The sequence below is a fragment of the Caretta caretta genome, chromosome 5, assembly GCF_965140235.1.
Source record: "Caretta caretta isolate rCarCar2 chromosome 5, rCarCar1.hap1, whole genome shotgun sequence".
Lineage (NCBI taxonomy): Eukaryota > Metazoa > Chordata > Testudines > Cheloniidae > Caretta > Caretta caretta.
Genome location: NC_134210.1, coordinates 134,262,647 through 134,286,008, shown reverse-complemented (window position 1 = coordinate 134,286,008; position 23,362 = coordinate 134,262,647).

Sequence of the window (23,362 nt, the reverse complement as noted above, 5' to 3'; positions counted from 1 at the left end):
ATGTACCATAACAGCGTCACCAAAAGACTACACTCTTTAATATGGCTGCTGAGGCTTTCACATGTCAAAAACTTTCAAAGTTTAAATGAGCTCCCAGAAAAATTAATGTCTTCAGTTTCTTAAAAAGCAAATATTTTTCCTTAATAGGGAGAAAAAAATTCAAAGAGAAGCCTAGAAAGTTTGACATCGATATTATCACCATCAAACTACTTCCAGCCTTCTTTTGGTTCTTCACTGGCATGCAGAAGTGGATTCCATATTGATGTCTGTGCTTGGAAAAATCCCACCATGAGGAAGCACTTGAATTCTAGAAGCCATAGCTGAGGAAGGGTTCAGCAGCTCTTCTTATCCACTCCACAAACTGATCTATTTGCCTATTTCTTGTGTGTAATCCTGACCCTCTTCAGTCAACAGCAAAACTCCCATTGATTTCAGTGGGGCTAGGGCTTCACCCTTGGATTTTATGAGGGCTAGAATAAAATTAGGAATGACTTAAACTTTCTGGGAGAGAGAAAAATAATGTTCACACAATCTGGCTTACATATACTTTCTCATGTAAAGTTCCCAACACAATAAAAAACGAATAGATAAAAAGCCTGTTTTTTGTATGTTTTATGCTGATGTAAATTCCGGTGACCAGACAGCAAGTGTGAAAAATTCAGGATGGGGGTGTAGGGTGGGAGGTAATAGGAGCCTATATAAGAAAAAGACCCCAAAATTGGGACTGTCCCTATAAAATCAGGACATCTGGTCATCCTAATGTAAATTCTTTGGCTTATAATGTGCTCTCCCACTAGTGTCAATTCAGGAATAGCTCCACCACAGTCAATAGAGCTATTCCTGAATTGCACCAGTATTAGGATGATCAGAAACAAACCTAAACTCTTGAATCCCAATTTCTTTTATTTTAAATATGCACATTTTCCTTCATTAAATTAGTGTTTACTTTATGACACTCTTCCATTGCCTTTTCCAGAAAGATTCTCCATACTCTTTACTCATATTTTTCATTTGTTCTCAAATTCAGAGCAAAGTGCTCAAATACACAATTAACATAACAAGGTATTATTTTACTAAGAAACAATTGCTGTAATGCTCCATTGCAGTTCTTCTTGGGCAAAGTCTTCTTACTCATTAGTGGTTTCAGAGTAGCAGCCGTGTTAGTCTGTATTTGCAAAAAGAAAAGGAGTACTTGTGGCACCTTAGAGACTAACCAATTTATTTGAGCATAAGCTTTCGTGAGCTACAGCTCACTAGCTAGTGAGTTTCCACAAGTGTTTCCACAGTATGCATCCGATGAAGTGAGCTGTAGCTCACGAAAGCTCATGCTCAAATAAATTGGTTAGTCTCTAAGGTGCCACAAGTACTCCTTTTCTTTTTGCGAATACAGACTAACACGGCTGTTACTCTGAAACCACACAAGTAGACAATCCTATGACAATGAGCACAGTGTAAGAACCAGAATAGAATAGAGACTGCCCACACAAATCCATCTGCTAGATCAGGGTCCAACCAGGGAATAGAAACAATTGACATGTAACTAATCAACACAGCATGAACTTTGGACTGTAATTTCAAATACATGATTTAAAATTAACTTTCATTAAAAATCAAGCTAAAAGCTCACTTTTCAAGAGTACTTGCAGCAATAAAACTTAAATGCTTGAATGTTCGTAGGCAATTAATGTGAAAATCTCATGATCCTTGTTGAGTTAAGATTTGATTTCAGATTTGAACAACTGTTGACAGGACATTCCCCCTTTCTTCCTTTGCCCTCTTTCACTCTGCTCTTAAAATACTGTTACATTCTTGGTTTTGAATCATAGCATGAAAAACTGAGATGGTGAAGACCACTAATAATCTTTGCTGATCTTCTCTGAATTTCCTTAAACTACAGATCAGGCCATAAATATTCAAAAATAATTGTGTTTTCCCATACTGTAGAACTGTATTTTCCAAAACATTTGTGAAATACCAGCTTGTGCCCTGATAAAGAAACCATTCTTGTGTGCACACAAATTGAAGAGATGACTGACAATTTGCATTAAAGGTAGGTTGCAACACTTTTTCTCAAAGTAGTAAATAGATTAAGTCCTAAATCAAAAACATCCTTACGATTTTGCATACATACAAAGTTCAAGGAGATTTGATCTATAGTGCAAGACTGCTCAGCTCTGAGTGTATGTGTGTGTGTGAGACAGAGAGACTAATTTCCACAACACTTTACTGTGCCTTACTCTTGCCATCATTGGTTTGTAAGGGAGAAGATGTTTTCCACAGTGAGCCTCAGGTTAATGGCTGACAGCTCTGCTTCAGAACAATCGGTTGGCTCCCATGTCTGAGTACAGGGAGTGGTAAGAAAATGTTAACTTCACATTTAAATGTGACAGACAGACACTGGTGAACTATCACTCTCTAGAACATTGTTTCCAAAACTGAATCCAAACTTCTTACCATCAAGGTGTAAAAAATTATTTCCAATTAAATCTATATTCATAACATTTATTGGGAGTAGATCAGCAATAGATAACATAATATGCTTAGAAATGTCCACCACTTGAATAAAAAAGACTCAAAGGGACCAATTTTGCCAACTGTCACTCCCAGTGACACCTGTGAGCTCTCAGTGCATTGTGGAAAAATGGGCCAACAATTACTCATATCCCTATATGCATAAAAAGGATTGACTGGGTTGAGTGGGGGCTGTTTAAGATCAACTTTAACTTTAAGCCCTAATTTTTTTCCACCAAAACAAGTTTAATTTTAGACATTTTTCTGAAAAAACAAATAACAGTAATAACAGAAATGCAAAATTAATGGAAAAATATAGTTATATTTTTGAATTTTTTCAGTCTGAAGTTGTAGACATTCCTACCTTCTCTGAATTTGGCATTCTTATTTGTTTGTTTGCTTTTTACTTTTTTTCCTCAAGACAACAAAACATAAGTTAAAAAAAGAGAAACACTTAGTTTCTGCACTTTCACTTTTAAATGTTAACTTCACATTTAAATGAAAGTATTATATTGAAAAAGAAATTAGTACTCTCTTTTTAACTCTCTTTAAATTAGATAAAATAACATGAAGTAACACTGATTTTTCTCCAGTAGGAAAGCAGTCAGAAAGTATGAGTAAGTGGGTGAAAAAAATTCATAGTTTTTCCTCCCTCACTGGGTTACTGATTTGCAATTGGCAAAAGTTAGAAAAAACTCATCGTACTGTCTTAATTTTTTATTTTTCCCATAAGAAAAATTGTTCTTTCCCAATTGAAAAATTTTGAATTAGACTTTTCCTATGAAATTTCCAATAGGAAAAATTCTCATTTTCCAGACAGCATTTCTGCATACCAAGGGTTGTTATAATGGTGATTCATTCTGTGGAACTGAACCTGAGAAATGGAGACCAGATATGGATACATCTTATCTCCAAAGTTCTTTGCACTTTCATATTGAGGCCTTGACTAGAAATCTGTGGAATATATATGAAACACTGAGCCTAAATTATGCTGTATGCTAATTAGAGTTCCAGTTTATCATCTCGCAAATTCTACATCAACACAAATAGAATTTTGTATAGAGTCCAAAACACATTGGGCAACAAGACTTAGCTCCAATCCTTTTCTATCATAGTAGGATGAACAAAAGGCTACAAGAATTTAACACCTGCCCATTTACAACAGGAAAGACCACATTTAAATGTCTTTGGTAGGTTTATGATTTGCAGATAAACTTTTTACAAGAGATTGGATTATGATTCAAGTAGAGCTGGTTGGAATTTTTTTGACAATTTTTTTCATTGCAAAATGTCAGTTTGAAGTGTATTGGTTTCAAGAACTCAAGGATGGAACTTCTGGTCAAAACAAGAGAGAGACTGACTCCAGAATAGTCAATATCCCAGTGGTTAGAGCATTCACCTTAGATGCAGAAGACCTAGGGTCCTGCTCTATCTAATTTACAGCAGGGACTTGAACCTGGGTCTTCCACCACCAGAGGTGAATACCCTAACCCATGTGCTATAGCATCAGCTTTGCTAGCTCAGTGAATATTTAATTATTTATACAAAGTGGAGCAGCTCCAGCAGGTGAGATTGAACCTGCTCTGAATCAGGAACAGCAGGGCAAAGATCAATGCACTCAAATAGCAATCCTGCCAAAACTAGCTAAACTATTCCCAGTTATATATTTTAGAGTTGGTAGAATTTTTTCCAAACTTTACATTGATACAGTTTTTCACTGAAATTTGATTTCATTGAGAAGACAGGGGAAATATTGCAAAACTTCCCTTTCCAGCGGTGTAGTTTTTGCTGGAGACCCTAGTCTCTAAGGTGCCACAAGTACTCCTGTTCTTTTTTCTGGTATAAAGTGTTTGTCTTCTGAAAAATCCAACCTGCTGAAAATATTTAAAAACTTGGCTTTTGCTGTTATGAGTTGACAGTTGTGAAATTCTACTGGTGGTTTGTCCCATTTAACTAGGAGTGACCAGCGCTGGTGACAACCTTTTACATTTCATAGAATTGTGTCACAAATTCAGTTAGTGCTAGATATGTAACATTTTTACATCCCCCATTTTTCAATTAACTCTAGTGCCCCCAGAATTTGACTCCTGTCCCCTATAATTTTCTGTACAATCTAAATATATTGTGGCTAACAAGAAAAAAAATATTGTCAAGAAAAGACCCTGTGGGACACTGGTCCCCAACGTTAGGACCAGATTACTCCCAGTCCTTGTATATGTGAAGAAGATTAGGGTTGGAAGAGACCTCAGGAGTTGTACAAAAGGGAGAGGGGAGAGTTTTCCTCCTCTACCCTACAAGCCCCATTCAGGTGTCATTCACAGTGGGACTTGTACTCTGGAAACACATGCACTCTGTTGGGCTAGGGGCATTAGCACTAATCTTTGCAAAGGGGACAGGAAGACATAGGGCTGTAACACCTTTAGAATCAGGCAGCAGAGCTTGCCAGGTATAAAGAAGAAAAGATGCTGTGCTGTCTCCAAAGAAAAGGGCAGCAATTACATACTGAGGCCTTGTCTACACATTGAGCTACTCTAGAATAGCTCTTCTGCTTTAAATTCACACCCTACCTCATTCCAGAATGACTTGCATGTGTAGACAAGCTCTTACACCCTTTGGTAATTCAGAAGAGGTGTGTGTGGTTTTGGCACAATGAGAGCTCCCATTGTGGTAAGTGTGCCCCTAAGCTTTGAGCTGTGGCTATAGGCCCTAAATGTACTGTTAAACATGTACCCAGGGAGCAGTTTATGTGGCCTACCAGACAGCACAAACAACAGAGATCACTGAATCAATTGAAAAAAAGTAACTACGTAAGTCAGATATCTATGTCACTGGAAGTCATCTCGCCCCTTCAGTCCCTCTGTTGGAACTTTTTTGTTCCCTTGTCTTAAACAAAAGGTTTTCACAGTATTTTTGATAAAATAATTAAAATATGGGAAAAAGGCATGACAATTTTTGCAAAAAGATGAAAAAGACAGAAACAATTTGGTGGTTAGTTACTCGGGCTGGGGGCCAAATCATGGGGTCCTTACACTCCAAGAGAACTCCCATTGAAGTAAATTGACACAAGAATTGCTGAAATTATAGCAGAAGACTGTTAGAAATCCAACAGAATTTTTGAGAAGTTACCAACCTGCTGACTTGTGAGGCTAAATTGATTAATCACCACCTCTTAGCCGCAAGAAATATTATAGTCCACTACTGGAAAAGGAATAGGGTCACTGGAATAGAAGAATAGCTTTGGAAAAACCTGAGTTGTTGTCTCAATGGAAAAATTGACAGCATGCTTAAAAGATAAATATGCTGAATTATATGTTGTATAGCACTGGTCCGAAATCTCTTTTTCGGGTACATCAATAAGAATGGTGCCAGTTTGCTTAAGTCAAGAATCTTAATATTTTATCTCCAGTCCATCATCACTAGAAGCAACATATGGAAGGGAAATAGAAGTAACTGTCAAGGTTACTGTACTTCCTGGTCTCCTGCTGCCTTGTATGACCATGGGACATTCATCAGACATATGATTTACAGCTGAAATGATGCTCTCAGATCTGCATGTATGGCTCCCACTGACTTCAACAAAGTGCCTGAAGTTTTATATTGTTTGTCACTTAGGAACTAATAGCATTTTTTAAAAGTTGCACATAACAGGATGCTGTAGTTTGACAGCTCTAAACAAGATAATTCAGAGAGTATTCTTCACATTACACCTCTTTCTTGCTTGGCCTTTGAATAGGACTGGACTTACCCAGAAAGGCATAACAGAAATTGAAGTTGTTTTTTTAACAGACTGCACCTCTGCACTTTCCAACAAAATGATGTTCTCGTACAGCTTTAGTACTCTGGGGCCCATTTCTGCTGTCTCCTCACATGTGGCAACTCCGCAGAGGCCAGTGGAAGTTCTCTACAGTGAATAGGATGAATAAGGCCCTTGAACTAACAAACCACGGAAGAAAAGGCAATTCTGCATTGGTCAGCTAGAACAAAGCACACAGAACACAAATCACAGAAAAGACTTGATCCTGTCCACATTCAAGCCAGTGAAAAAATTCCCACTGGCTTGAATGGTGCAGAATAAAGCTTGCTAAGAAGAAGATGACACCAAACTGGGGGGAGAGGTAGATATGCTGGAGGGTAGGGATAGGATACAGAGGGACCTAGACAAATTAGAGGATTGGGCCAAAAGAAATCTAATGCGATTCAATAAGGACAAGTGCAGAGTCCTGCACTTAGGACAGAAGAACCCCATGCACTGCTACAGACTAGTAGACCAAGTGGCTAGGCAGCAGTTCTGCAGAAAAGGACCTAGGGGTTACAGTGGACGAGAAGCTGGATATGAGTCAACAGTGTGCCCTTGTTGCCAAGAAGGCCAATGGCATTTTAGGCTGTATAAGGAGGAACATTGTCAGCAGATCGAGGGATGTGATCGTTCCCCTTTATTCGGCATTGCTGAGGCCTCATCTGGAGTACTGTGTCCAGTTTTGGGCCCCACACTACAAGAAGGATGTGGAAAAATTGGAAAGAGTCCAGTGGAGAGTAACTAAAATGATTAGGGGGCTGGAGCACATGACATATGAGGAGAGGCTGAGGGAACTGGGATTATTTAGTCTGCAGCTCCCCATACAGGCATCGCCAGCGGGCTTTTAAATGGCCAAATGCACACTCAACAGTCATTCTGCACTTGCTCAGCCTGTTGTTGAATCACTCCTTGCTGCTGTCAAGTTGCCCCATGTATGGCTTCACAAGCCACGGCATTAAGGGGTAGGCAGGGTCTCCCAGGATTACAAAGGGCATTTTGACTTCCCCTATGGTGATCTTCTGATCCAGGAAAAAAGTCCCTGCTTGCAGCTTCTTGAACAGGCCAGTGTTCCGAAACATGCGTGCGTCACACACCTTTCGGGACCAGGCTGCATTAATGTCAGTGAAACGTCCACAATGATCCACAAGCACCTGGAGAACCATTGAGAAATCATAGAATCATAGAATATCAGGGTTGGAGGGGACCTCAGGAGGTCATCTAGTCCAATGCCTTGCTCAAAGCAGGACCAATCCCCAATTTTTGCCTCAGATCCCTAAATGGCCCCCTCAAGGATTGAACTCACAACCCGACTGGTTTTTGAATGTTATAATTCTTGACATCTGATTTGTGTCCATTTAGTCTTTTACGTAAAGACTGTCCGGTTTGGCCAATGTACATGGCAGAGGGGCATTGCTGGCACATGATGGCATATATCACATTGGTAGATGTGCAGGTGAACGAGCCTCTGATAGTGTGGCTGATGTGATTAGGCCCTATGATGGGCTTTGTTGCAAGGATAGGTTCCTGGGTTAGTGTTTTTCTTGTGTGGTGTGTGGTTGCTGGTGAGTATTTGCTTCAGGTTGGGGGGACTGTCTGTATGCAAGGACTGGCCTGTCTCCCAAGATCTGTGAGAGCGATAGGTCGTCCTTCAGGATAGGTTGTAGATCCTTGATGATGCACTGGAGAGGTTTTAGTCAGGGGCTGAAGGTGATGCTCCGTTATTTTCTTTGTTGGGCCTGTCCTGCAGTAGGTAACTTCTGGGTTACTACAGCTCCCCAGTCTGAAGCAAATACACACCAGCAACCACACACCACACAACAAAAACACTAACCCAGGAACCTATCCTTGCCACAAAGCCCACTGCCAACTGTGTCCACATATCTATTCAGGGGACACCAGCATTGGCCAAACCGGACAGTGTCTATGTAAAAGAATAAATGGACACAAATCAGACGTCAAGAATTAAAACATTCAACAACCAGTTGGAGAACACTTCAATCTCTCTGCTCACTCGATTACAGACCTAAAAGTCGCAATATTACAACAAAAAAACTTCAAAAACAGACTCCAACGAGAGACTGCTCAACTGGAATTAATTTGCAAACTGGACACCATTAACTTGGTAGTCTTGAATAAAGACTGGGAGTGCATGTGTCATTACACAACGTAAAACTATTTCCCCATGTTTATTTTTTCCCCCTACTGCTCCTCACATGTTCTTGTCAACTGCTGGAAAAGGCCCACCTTGATTATCACTACAAAAGGGGTTTTTTGTTTGTTTTTTTTCTCTCCTGCTGGTAATAGGTCACCTTACCTGATCACTCTCGTTAAAGTGTGTATGGTAACACGCATTGTTTCATGTTCTCTGTGTATATAAAATCCCCCTACTGTATTTTCCACTGAATGCATCCGATGAAGTGAGCTGTAGCTCACGAAAGCTTATGCTCAAATAAATTCGTTAGTCTCTAAGGTGCCACAAGTACTCCTTTTCTTTTTGCGGATACAGACTAACACTGAAACCCGTTTAATGCACTAGTACTGTATGTATTTTAAGCAGACTTTCTTTTTGAAGCGTTAAGTAGCTGGAGTTTCCAAATCTGTATTTTGTCTGGTTATTAAAAAACTTTGCATTTGAATAAAAATCATTGTTCAATACAACAATTTTAATTTTATATCTGATTTCTCTAAATTTTAGAAGACGAAAAAGTTGTGTTGTGTCAAATACACTATATAATAGTGTGTTTTTATTTACATATCTAAATTACTAGCTAATGTTGATTTGATGACAGCATTGGCTTATCTGTTGTAGTATGTAAATGTGCCCATTAGGTATTGCCCTAATCTGTCAAGGCCAGCTTAATCCAATATTTCTAATAGGGTTCATCAGTATCTTGAGGAAATAGAGTTGTAGCAAATGGGCCTTCACAAAGAAGGGGAAAGTGATGTTTTAGATTTTTAATTTTTTTTTAAATCTTGGGCCATATTTTCAGTCCAAGCATGAATTTGGGGTCTTGGGTTAAATAGTCAGCAGCTTGCTCATTGAGCAAGTCATCTTGCTGGGGATAAATGGCACCAGGGCACTGGTTACTTATTGGTCTTTGGATGGCTTGTAAGGTGTTGGTTCTGAATGGCCTGGGACCTGCCTACCTGACAGACCACCTCTTGCTCCCCATCTTGTTTCGCAATAGCCTGACCTTGACCTTGTGATCATGCTGCAAAAGCCATTTATTTCAAATTTCACTTTCTGTGAACATTCATGGCAATAAAACTCTGATGAACATTAACTGGAAATCAACACAAAAGAGGTAGAAGGCAGAAAGGGAGGCTGGTCATACAGTTATGGCTCCAGACTGTGACTCAGGAGATCTGGGTTCAATTTGTGGCTCTTCCATAGACAAGTCATTTAATCTCTGAGGCTCAGTTTTCCACCTCTAAACCGGGGATAATGTATCCTTTCTCTTAACCTTTATCTTGTCTATTTAGAATATAAGCTCTAGACAGTTCATAGCATTTTAGGGCCTCCAGGCAATACTCTAATACAAATATATTAATAGTAACAGCACTGCCAAGTAATTGATTTGGAAATTTAAGCAAATGTTTGAACAAAACACATTGCAGTATTCATGATGTCCAAGAAATACCTCAAACCTAATGGAGTATGTGATTGCATTTAAAGGCTCATTCATTGCAATTTCAACTATGACAAGGTACAATCTGGCCTCGAGCATAGCTGGTGAGAAACATACTAGTAGAAAGATTCTTCCAAGGTAGTCCATTTCCATCTAGTAATGGACCAGAAGTATAGTTAGGAACTTTTTGTTCCTAATAGACTTAACACTTGTTCTTATTGTCTTTTAGAATAATTATACCTCACAATGCCATAGATTTCTCCATGTGTCCCTTTGCTTCCCTTATCAATTTTCTATAATTCCTAGCTTCTGATTTATATTCATAACCACCAGCTTCTCCTTTCTTCCATTTGTTACGTTTTTAATTTTATTTTTATAGCTACTTAACCAGGTCATTTGTTTAAAACCAATATAACCTTCTTCCTCAATTGTGGCCTTTTGAGCATCTAGTAAAGTGTTGTTCTTAAACAATTCCCAATTATCATTCACATTTTTCTGATTACAAATGCTTCCTCCCAGCTGATTTGGCTCAGTTGTTTTCAGCTTTGTGTAATTGACTCTTTTAAAGCACCATGTATATATTGTGACAGTCTGTACCCTTATGTTCACCCTATTTACAAGACTATGATAAGTTTATAGAAAGTATGCATTGTGAGGTATCACTTGAAAACTCAATCTGTTGAACATTATTGTCCTGGTAAAATATGTGTGGCAATGTTGTATGTAAAGTTATAAAATTCTATTGTATAAGACATGTTCTAAGCCTATGGAAACAGCTTCAGACCAGTTCCCCAGAGACAAAAGACTAGCCAACACCTCAGCCAGGTGTCAACATAATCAAATGGACTATCACCTGATTAAATGGCCATTCTTTGGCAGAAAGAAAGGTGTGAGCAAGAAATTTACATCTTAGCAAACAGACTTTCTGTCTCCTGAACCTCAGCCAAACATGATTTTCAAAGAGGAGGAAGAGATATAAATATGAGCAACAGAAGCCCAAAATCAATTGGGGATCGGTCCTGCTTTGAGCAGGGGGTTGGACTAGATGACCTCCTGAGGTCCCTTCCAACCCTGATATTCTATGAGTCTATGATTCTATGATCACCTTGCTCCCCTCATCTCTACTCACGGCATCAACAACACTTGAAAGATAAAGGAATCATAATTGAACTGGGGGAGGGGTCCTAGCTAAAAGAAATCCAGACAGACTGTTATAATCATGTGGTGAAAGAAACCTTTTTGCTTTAAATTCACTTAGCTTGTTAAGTTAGGTATTAGTTTGCGTTTTACCTTTTATTTCTTTGTAACCAATTCTGACTTTTATGCCTCATTACTTGTAATCACTTAAAATCTATGTTTCTGTAGTTAATAAACTTGTGTTATTGTTTTATCTACACCAGTGTGTTTGGATTGAAGTGTTTGAGAACTTCCATCTGAGATAACAGGGTTTGTGCATATCATTTTCTATTCATAAAATGATGGACTTTCTATGAGCTTGTATTGTCCAGGAGGGTACTGGGCAGTACAAGATGCACATTTCTGGGGACTTGAAATTTCCTGGTGTTACTCTGTAATATAATTCAGGAGTGGCTGGCTAGAGCACTCATACATTGTAGCTGGTGGGACTTGCATGCTGGAGGTTGTGTGCGGGCAAATCAGGAGTGGTTGCTTTCACAGGAAAGCAGTGTAAAAGGCACCCCAGCTTGAAGAATTGAGAGAGCACAGCTGTTCAGCAGTCCAAATTGTACCTTGGGGAATGTCACATAGATAATACTGGTTTGGAGTTTATTCAGTTTGCATACTATAAATGTGATCAAGTCACGATCACTTGTACGTAAGCTACTGTGATCAGCTCACCTTTATCTGTCAAGTCGAGGTCTGACATAGAATTCCCTCATGTTGGTTGCAATACTTCTTGAGTTAAGAAATTATCATCTATTATGTCTGGAAATTCCAGGGATGTTTTAGTACTAACAGTATGAGGTCTCCAGCATATGTCACTCAAACTGAAGTCTTGATCATGATTACTAGATTCAATATAGGGCTATTAGAGCTGAACAAAGGATTCTGGCTCATAAGCAGGAAGAGAATCTATTTTTCTGCCCAAGAGTTTCATAGGTCTAAATCCTGAAGCCCTTATGTATGTAGGGGCTACATAGTACATTTTTACATTGAATCAGACCTTACTCCTTGAGCAGTCCAGTGACAATAAGGGGGCTACTTGCGGAGAAAGATGCTCCTCAGTGAGAGTAAGAGTATGCAGAAATCTGTCCCATTATTTTTCCTCAGCCTTAACTGAGTTTCAGAAATTCTGCCACCCTTGCTCACGTTGAGTAGCATCTTCTTCCTCACACAGTCTCACTGAAATCAACTAGAGGAGTTAGGTAGTGGGGAGTTAGGTATTACTCAACATGTGTAAAGAGTGAGGAAATACTGAGTGTCGGCTTCAGGACTTGGCTCATTTGAAAGTATCCTGCAAACCCACCAGCTCTTAGATAGGACAGGGACTTCTATGAAAGTCAATAATTTCATCATAAGACAAGGGACATTCGAAGCGGATGAGACTTGGTAAACAACTGAACTACATTAGCTCAGAGCACATGCAAACCCTGCAGAAAATTAAGATAATGATATTGGCTGTTCATTGTAGATAAAAGCATAAATCTGTAATATAAGCATCTAGGAGATTCCTGCATTTGCTGTATCAACATCAGAAAGAGAAGTTATGATTGTTGTCACACAAAAAAGGAACACAGCAGTGGCTGAGCCTGACTAACATTTAGAGATATAAAGCTTTCATATCCTTCAGTCTTCTTTCCTTTGTGATTTCCACAGGATTTTCATTTCCAGAGATATTATACCACTCGCCTTCAAAGGAATTCAATATTTTCATTCAGAAAAGTAATTTCACAGCAAAACAACACAGTGCAATGTCCTGAGTATTCATTTTCTGAACCAATCTTGCAAAGTCAATTTGTGTTGCAAGAAGCAGGGAAGACATGAAGAGATACAAATCCCATGCATGTGGGTTTCCATGACCCTCCTCTTCCTCTGTTGTTCTCCATGCATGGAATGTGGTGATGCTTGTATGGAAAGCATATGAAAAGAATTGCATGGTTTTAGAAATGGAGAGCTCTGAATTCTTTAATAATGCTGTTGAATGTAACCTGAAGGCATTGATCCCGAGCCCAGCACTGGATTATGGCTTCCTCACTCCTGCCCTGTGGTGAAAGTCATATTGCTGTACCTACCACACTAATTTAGTTTATTTTCTCCTTGTTGTTTTATAAATTAAAGGAGAAAGCTGGGTGTCTAAGGTGAAAGGAGATGAGATGAGTTACTTGCTTGGGTACTTCTGTGCAGATAAAAAGCTAATCCTGATAAAACCAAGTCTGAAATCCTTCCAAACCACACAAAGTCAAGGTCACACATTATTAGGCAATCAAGGTTAATGCTACACAATTTTCTCAACAAAAAAAAAAGAAAAAGGAAGGAAACAGTAGTGTCTCATAGAATACCAAAGTCAGAAGAGACCTCAGGAGATCATCTAATCCAACCCCCAGGGCCAATCCCCAATTTTTTTGGCTCAAATCCCTAAATGGCCCTTTCAAGGATTGAACTCACAACCCCAGGTTTAGCAAGCTAATGCTCAAACCACTGAGCTATACCTCCCCCCTTCAGCTAGTCATGTTCCTTGACATATTTCAGGATCAGAGAAAGTTTAAAACTCCTTAGATTTTCATTAGAGGTCCAAAGTGACTCAAGAACAAGGCTGACACACAAGGCCCCGAATACCAGTATTTTCCCCTTTGTTTTGTGGAGCAGCCACACTCCATGACCTTGAGGACAACAATGTTTATTCTTAGCAGAAAGAGAAAGCCGGACAATCACTGTACTTTCCCCAAACCACCTGCAGAACAGGCGTTGCTGTTGAACAAAGGAGCATCACAGAACAGCAACAAGCATTTGGTTTAGATTATAGGACATTCAGAGCCTGGGCAAGTTCTATTAAAATAAGCACAAATCCATTTGAAATGGGGATGGTTAGGAGGGCTTATCTCTCTTATCTCTCTTATCTGCCCCTTTCTCGCAACCTTTCAAATTACTTCCATTGGCGACATACACCCTGTTGCCATCTCCCCAAGGATATAAATTAAAGGAGTGACAAACAGTCCAAATAATCCATATGCTGGTAAACCCTAGGTTTTTCTCCTGGCCCTCGTTAAGATAAACACCATGACATCTACTGCATGTGCTCAACTTTGAGAAATAACGCTATTCGGGGGAAACAGGCATCAGCTTTGCATCACGTTATGTAATGTTGTGATGGAACAGAAATAGCTAATTGTAAAGTGTGCCCAGGAAACGTAATTCCTGACAATTCCCATAGTGACAAGGTTGGCTTTTTTTAAAACATACCTTAAGTTAAGCCATCATTTCAGAAAAGCAGCTATTTTTATATTGTTTGCAAATCTTTTGCCAGAGTGAACGTTACAGAGATAGCATTTTTCTTTCAATTTATCTATCTTCCTCCCTTATACACAGATAGACAAATAAAAATGGCTCTTTACAGATACAGCACACATGCCAGCTCCACATTTTCTGCAGATAGCTTATTTTTGTTCAGCTTAAAGCACACCCTACCAGTTTTATTCAACATTCCAGCCATTTATTCCAACTGAACCCGCTTTCAGGGTGCCTTACATTGCCTGCTTTGTTTCTAGAGTGCCTGCGTACATGATTCCATACACTTCCTGTTTTTTTTTTAAAAAGTTAGTAAAACATAAAAAATAAAAAAAGTTTCAAATATAAAATGCTATTTAACATCCTTCTCTGTCTCTTGACTTTTTTCTTCCATTCTTTCACCTTTTTCCTCCATTTTCTTCTAGATTATAGAATTCACACAGGTATTACCACGAGAAATGGACTAAAACTATTCTTAACCCAGAATGTATGAGTGTTGAGGTCCAGAGTTCTGAATGGGACCATCTCTGTGCTGTTAAGAAAGTCCTCCAGGAAGTGTAGAGATCTACATTTCCTGTACACTCTTTAAGCAGTCTTTTTGTTCTCTTGTGAGGCACAGAAATAAAAAGACAAAGGGAACACAGGACGGGGCATAGTTGCAGGCTACAGTTAGAGTTCTAGGAAGTTTTGTTACCTTGTTTTTGTACATAAACCCTTTGTTCAGAACAGAAACTATTAATCTGGCTCATCGATAAGCTACCACAATCTCTACAGGAGTAGCTGGGAGTTCAGGGCAATATTGTGGCAAGGCCTACCCACATGCTCAAAGTTGGGGTGGTCGTGACAGCAAACGCAAAGAATCTCCCCTCTTCTTCCATTGTACCTAGCCCCTTCCCCATTTCTACACAAAGGCCAGGCACAGCTTGCTTCCCTGTAAGTGAAGCTGGTGCGGCCTCAGACTGAGCAGAGAAGTATAGGGTGATGGCTCCACCCATTCCTCCACAGGTATCCAGCTGTGCTCACTTCCTGAATGACTCTAACTCAAACTCACCCCTAGACCCAGAATTCTCTCTCTCTCTCTCTCTCTCTCTCTCTCTCTCTCTCTCTCACACACACACAGTGTATACACAAACTGTGACAGTGGAGAAGTTATCTTCCTGTTAACCTAAAATAGATCATATTTGGAATATATTTTTATAGCTAAATTATTCCATCAAAATAAATGAACAATTTCCAGGCATGTTTGCCCCCTGGGGCATTTGTATCCACCCAAACTGATATACTCTACCAGGAGAAAAGTAAATGGCAAAGACTTTCAGAAATAAGTGGTGATTTTGCATGACCAACTTGAGCCACCATAAAGGGTTCTGATTTTCAAAAGGCAGGGGAGGGGGACCTCAGCACTTTCTGAAAATCAGGTCCCAAAATCCCAAGCCCTTTTGAAAATCTTGGTTATGAATTTCAGCTGCCTCTGGGACTTATTCACAAAAACAGATGCTTTGATTCTTCTCATCCTTCTTATCCACAACCTCATAAGTAAACACTATATCAATGCTACGTTGGAAACATTTTGGGTTTGCATTCTTCAGCCATAAAATTCTCTCCCTTCCCCATATTTTTTATTTCTGGATGGTTGTTGTTGTTTGTCAGAGCTTTATGAGAGTTACAAAGCAGAAACAATTATAAGAGGGAGGCGGCTAGGAGCATGTTAACTACAAAAAAACAATTGTCAAACACTCTGCATCTTAATGCAGTGCTTCAGTCTTTACATAAGATTAATTAAAGAGCAGATGTTCTGTCATAGCCTGCATTAGGTATGGTTATCTTTGAGATTCCAGCTCTTCCATTTGCTATGTTTTAATATACATTATTATGCATTTTGAGCCTGGGGCATGAGTAGTCAAGTGGTAAACATTAGATATAGTGAACTATATTTCCAAAAGCACCTTCACTATTAGGCTTACTAATATAATTCCATTCTATGTTAAGCAGGATCCTTTCCCATTTTCAAGTGCTTTTGACATGTTACGTGGAAGCAAGATAGACAGAAAAAGACAGACAGACAGATGTACTCTGTGTGTGCACATTTATACACACAAGCAATGGCCACATGAAGGGCTTTGTGTACAATGAGCCACATGTAGGACAGACAGCCCTGCCGAAAATTCTTTATCTTACATATGAAAAGCTTCCACTAAATTCCTTGCATTTTTAAGAGGTTTGCATACCAGTTACATGGAGACACTTCTGCTTTTGTTGTTTTGAAACTAAGACTGCAAACTGACTTCTCATTTCTAAATGCAACTGCTGGAAATTGATGTCTGAAAACTTTTCAAGCAGTGATCAAAGTCTGATGTGAATTAATTTGTCATCATAACAGAGCACTGCTTACAAGTCATTTCAGGCTGGATCTCAGAAAAGGCAACAGATATCTAGGTTGACAATTTCATTTAAAAGGATAGAAAGCATTACACTTTTTCTTTCATTGGTTTCTTGATTTAATGAACATACAAACACATCACCACCATATGCTCTAAATACCAGCTTCAGTGCTCGTTCTTAGGAAATATCTTGGAAGAATGCCAATGGAAGAAGCTTGAAAAGGTTCTGAGACATATTGCTGCAACTTGGGAAAGCAAATCCGCTGGTGACTAATTAACCGAGAATTTAATTTGAATTGAATATCAATAAATTGCCAATAAATGCTTAATGGCAGGATTCATATCAAGAATAACAAAGCCAATTTGGCTTGTGACTGGATTTTGCTGATGTCAATAAAACAATCTGTCCAGTATGTGATAAACTGTGATGCTCTGGCTCATCATTAAGTAAGGTGTTACTGCAAACAAGGTTGCAGGCCTCTGAGTTGTTAGAGCTCTGCTCTTTGTCCTCAAAAGAGCAAGTAACAATGAACAACGACCTCCCCCCTCCCCCCGCCCCCAGCTCCCCACCCTCTTATCTTCACAATAGTTTTATGTATGCTTTTCCCGTCTGCAAATGCCCCTTATCCTATTTCTCATTGATTAGTGTGGCACTTATTTGTGTGAAATGACTCATCAACTGAGGCCTCCACGGCTGGATTTTGCTAAGGGAGTGCTTTTAAGCTCTCGCAGTTTCTTTTTTTAGACAGTTTTTTTTCTCCACAGCAGGAAACGCACTGAGCCTGAAATAAGGAAAGTGCTGACAATGACGTCAGAACTTCAACCAGGGCCCCTAGGACAAGGTAGTCAAATAGTCAAGTGAGATATGGTTTCATTTCCAAAGAATTGCTGCTGTTCACTGGCTAATACAATAACTATTCAGGTTCACCCACATTCTGTGCTCTCATGTTTCTTATTTGTTTCCGTCTCATTTTGGTGAGCGCCTGACTCTTTACTAATGAAGTGTTCTAAGATTAGCAAGATACTTCAATGGAATACTCTGCTATAAATACTAAACTCTATTTCAGGCAACCCAAGGGCCTGATAATGTAATATAAAGCCTCTTGGTCACTGATTCAAATCCATTCCAGGTCAATAACTGGTGGGAGCCATGACCCATCTGATGGCTGTCTGGCAGCCTGGGTGCAATGACTTGGTTGTCCTGAGCCCAGTTCCCAAAAGTAGGTTACTAGAAAACGATCACAGCTGACACCACTGTTGACAGCCTTAACAGAGAAGCCAAAGACTGAGCAGGCAATGGAAGCTAGACTACCCCTTCACCTTGGTCTCCTCAAGGTCACGGCTGAAACAGTTTGGTGGGGCATTTTGAGGAACCTCTTTCTAACTCAGCTGCACCTGCTCTGGGGATAAACAGAACACTCCGTTTCCAGGGGCTCTTTCCAATAATAACAAACACAGTTAACCTCACAAACAATATGTTTTTCTTTTCATTCTAGTCGGCGTCCACATCACAGATTAACCACTTCAACAGACAGCACTACTACGGTGGTACCGTGCTCTCTCAATGGCACGTGTATCAGCTACTACCCAGGTAGGTTTATCTTTAGGACCTTCATTGCATACCTTCCTGACTAATATTTAGAGTTTGCAAAAATACAGTGCAGGCAAGGAACTGACAAATGTTCATTCCTTCTGAGGGTATATTTTATGGGGCAATACTAAGAGAGGGTGGCTACACAGGTAAAGGATAGCCACATTTCTATCTGTCTTGGGCTCATACATATGATGTTGAAACAGGAGAATGATTCATACACTTTAAAAAGAAAAGGAGGACTTGTGGCACCTTAGAGACTAACAAATTTATTTGAGCATAAGCTTTCGTGAGCTACAGCTCACTTCATCGGATGCATATAGTGGAAAATACTGTGGGGAGATTTTATATACACAGAGAACATGAAACATGGGTGTTACCATACACACGGTAACAAGAATGACCAGGAACGGTGAGCTATTACCAGCAGGAGAGCAGGGGGAGGGGGCGGGAACCTTTTGTAGTGATAATCAAGGTGGGCCATTTCCAGCACTTTACAAGAACAGTAGGAGGGGAAATAAACAAGGGGAAATAGTTTTACTTTGTGTAATGACCCATCCACTCCCGGTCTTTATTCAAGCCTAAGTTAATTGTATCCAGTTTGCAAATTAATTCCAATTCAGCAGTCTCTCACTGGAGTCTGTTTTTGAAGTTTTGTTGTTGAAGAATTGCCACTTTTAGGTCTGTAATCGAGTGACCAAAGAGATTGAAGTGTTCTCCAACTGGTTTTTGAATGTTATAATTCTTGACATCTGATTTGTGTCCATTTAGTCTTTTACGTAGAGACTGTCCAGTTTGGCCAATGTACATGGCAGAGGGGCATTGCTGGCACATGATGGCATATATCACATTGGTAGATGTGCAGGTGAATGAGCCTCTGATAGTCTGGATGATGTGATTAGGTCCTATGATGGTGTCCCTTGAATAGATATGTGGACAGAGTTGGCATCGGGCTTTGTTGCAAGGATAGGTTCCTGGGTTAGTGTTTTTGTTGTGTGGTGTGTGGTTGCTGGTGAGTATTTGCTGAAGTGAAGAAACAGATTGACAGAGCCAGAAGAGTACCCAGAAGTTACCTACTACAGGACAGGCCTAACAAAGAAAATAACAGAACACTACTAGCCGTCACCTTCAGCCCCCAACTAAAACCTCTCCAGCGCAGCATCAAGGATCTACAACCTATCCTGAAGGACGACTCATCACTCTCACAGATCTTGGGAGACAGGCCAGTCCTTGCATACAGACAGCCCCCCCAACCTGAAGCAAATACTCACCAGCAACCACACACCACACAAGAAAAACACTAACCCAGGAACCTATCCTTGCAACAAAGCCCGATGCCAACTCTGTCCACATATCTATTCAAGGGACACCATCATAGGACCTAATCACATCATCCAGACTATCAGAGGCTCATTCACCTGCACATCTACCAATGTGATATATGCCATCATGTGCCAGCAATGCCCCTCTGCCATGTACATTGGCCAAACTGGACAGTCTCTACGTAAAAGACTAAATGGACACAAATCGTCGGAGAACACTTCAATCTCTTTGGTCACTCGATTACAGACCTAAAAGTGGCAATTCTTCAACAACAAAACTTCAAAAACAGACTCCAGTGAGAGACTGCTGAATTGGAATTAATTTGCAAACTGGATACAATTAACTTAGGCTTGAATAAAGACTGGGAGTGGATGGGTCATTACACAAAGTAAAACTATTTCCCCTTGTTTATTTCCCCTCCTACTGTTCTTGTAAAGTGCTGGAAATGGCCCACCTTGATTATCACTACAAAAGGTTCCTGCCCCCTCCCCCTGCTCTCCTGCTGGTAATAGCTCACCGTTCCTGGTCACTCTTGTTACCGTGTGTATAGTAACACCCATTGTTTCATGTTCTCTGTGTATATAAAATCTCCGCACTGTATTTTCCACTGTATGCATCTGATGAAGTAAGCTATAGCTCACAAAAGCTTATGCTCAAATAAATTGGTTAGTCTCTAAGGTGCCACAAGTCCTCCTTTTCTTTTTGCGGATACAGACTAACACGGCTGCTACTCTGAAACCTGTCATACACTTTAGACTTCTACCAGGGCAAACCTAGATTAGGTCAATGTTGCCAGGAAGGCATAGGCAGAATCCTTGTTTTGTGGTTCCCTTTAGGGAGAGGTGCACTCTGGCTACTCTGATCAGTTCATTAATGAAGCACCGAGAGAGTTGATTTGTAACAGTACTCTCTGGAGGCTTGATCATCATTGACTTTAATGTTATAGGATTAAGGCCTTGCTGCATATGAAATTAGGTCCTGGCACACACCTAGGAGGGAACCAAGTTATTTACTAGTTTTTTTCAAGCAGTCTTCTTGTAAAGCTACTCATTTTTAAAGTTGAAAGCATCTCTGGGGGACTCATCTTCTGGCTTTAGACCATGGACAATTTCTCCTCAAAATAAGCTTTCCAACTATTAGCTGCATTAACTGGTGGTGATTGTTCATTTCCCATGTTTCATGCAATACGTTTTTGGCATAGGATACACAATCTATTACTTATTTGTGTTACAGTAGTGTTCAGAGGCACCAATTGAGATTGAGGTTCCATTTTGCTAGACATTGTGGGGGGAAGAAAACCCACAGAGTAAGAGGCAGTCCCTACGCTAAGGAATTTATAAACTGAATAGACATGACTGACAGAGGGTGCAGAAAAAGGAAATATCCCCATTTTGCAGGTGGAGACCGAGGCACGGACATATTAAATGATTCCCCCAAGGTCAAATTTTGAGGCTATGGCAGAGCTGGAATTGAACCTATATCTTTTGAATTCCAGACCAGTGCCTTTACCACAAGATCATCTTTCCTCTCAAAAACCTAGAAAATAGGATAACAACCCCTACTTTTCTTACACAATGTACACTTCACATAGCTCTGGTGGACAGGCAATGGAAAGCTAAGCAAATGACCGTAAGGAGAGGGAGCACATAAAACAAATTTTTATCTGTCTTCTTGAAACATCAGCTGTTCTGTTGACTTTCCTACATCTAATGATGGAAACAGTAACCTACTATTATAGTCACTGTCTGTAGCAGTTAACACAAGCTTGAGCTGACTCATCTCCATTATTTCTCTAGCATCTATTACATGTGTAACAGGTATTCTTAATGTGTGTTTAAAGAAACGCAAGTTACAGTACATCTTTATGTTTGGAAAGCTTTATCCTTCAACTGCACCAAACGGCAAGCAACTCCAGCACACGGTACTACTGTACCAGTCTCATTCCACACCTTCTTTCCAGGTCTTATTTATTTTATTTATATGTGAAACTGTAAATAGCATTTTATAATGGATTCTGCATGCCAGGCCAAGCCAAAATCTTCAGAGTTTGCAGTCTAAAGCCTGACCTGAGGAAGTCAGTGGAAAGATCCAAATTGGCTACAGTAGAAGTTGGATGACACCTGAAAGGCATAAATGGGGACAGATGGTACAGTGAACAAAGTAGGTGAATATTATCACTGGTGGGGCTCACAAAACCAGGTCGGCCTTCAGAAGCTATTTGCAGAAGAAGAGGAAGGAGGCATGTTGTAAATTAATTGTGAGGCTGGACCAAATCTAAAGGGAGCTGTCACAGAACATGTAAAGATGCAAGTAAGAGGAAATGAATGGACTAATTCAACCTTGGTGTAAATCAGTGCCAGTTTCACTGAAGTTGCTTCACTCCAGGGTTGAAATTTGATCTAAAGAGAAACTGTAAGATGAGAAGCTTGCAAAGTGAAGGGAGTACTGTGGAAAGAAAGGGAGAAATGAGGGCAAAGAGGAAGGCAAGAATGGATCTGCATAGTGCTTTTAAGGTGACAAAGTGAAGACAGAGCTATATGCAGAAGAAGATGGGAAGCCAATATTGATGTTCAAGAAGAGAGAGAAATTCACAGCACACACACACACTCTCGTGTGCAAGTACCCCTGTCACCTAGATGAGCCTTCTGTCAACACTGGACTGACAGCAGACAACCTTTCAGAGCACAAGCAACTTTAAGACTTCATCAACAAGCTTTTTTTTAGTCAGTCACTTGGGGATCATAATATCCCTGACCTAGCTGTCAGTTTCTCTGCAGGAACCATCTTACCCATCGCCACATCATCTTTCCCCATCTTGGAAAGTTCTGGAGGAAATGGCTCAGTGCAATTAGCTCTTCCTTTGGTTTAATGTTGTTTGATGTTTCTAGTTTCAGTTGCCATTCATCTCCAGCCTGTATCTTGCCCTGTTAATGAAATATTTTCTTTGTTTATGGGACAGTATGTCAATGGATTGCTAAGTAGAATAACAGAGCTCACCCAATAAATGCTATTAAGTGTTACTGAAATAACATAATTCCAGAGATACAGATTGAACATGTGGATGGATTCAAATCTGTAGTGTACGTGGTATGTCATTCTCCTGTGCTGCAGAATCCCCTGGTAGAAGCTCATGTGTATTCTAATGGCTACGCACAATTCGGCTGAATTCAGGGGGCTACAGAAGCCTTGGGCCTGACCTTCCTTTGCCTTGCAGTCTTTGAAGTCATTTACACATATAAATTAAGTGTGAATAACTGCCATTGATTTGGTAGCCTTTTATACCTGCTTTGAACAAGTATAAATGACTTCACAAAGGTGCCTAGGAATGGAGGTCCATATCTGCATTTCCTTGCTTCTACGGATAAATGCTCAAATCTTAATAGTAGGATAAACTCAGTATTTATGATTAAATAATAAAATGTCTATAGATACTGAAATTTGCTAGATTTATCTATGCTGTGGTGTAAGTACATAGAATCTCTGATCTACATCTCATATGTGTTTAATTTCCCCAGACCATTTCTCTGTGTAAAACACATCTCACTGTCAGGCATGGCCAGATGCACTGCACTTGAGCTCATCATGTGTGAATACGCAAAAGATGTTTAAGATGTGTGTTAAAGTCCTATACAACTGTAATGTTGGGGCTTTCTGGATTTGCATGCTT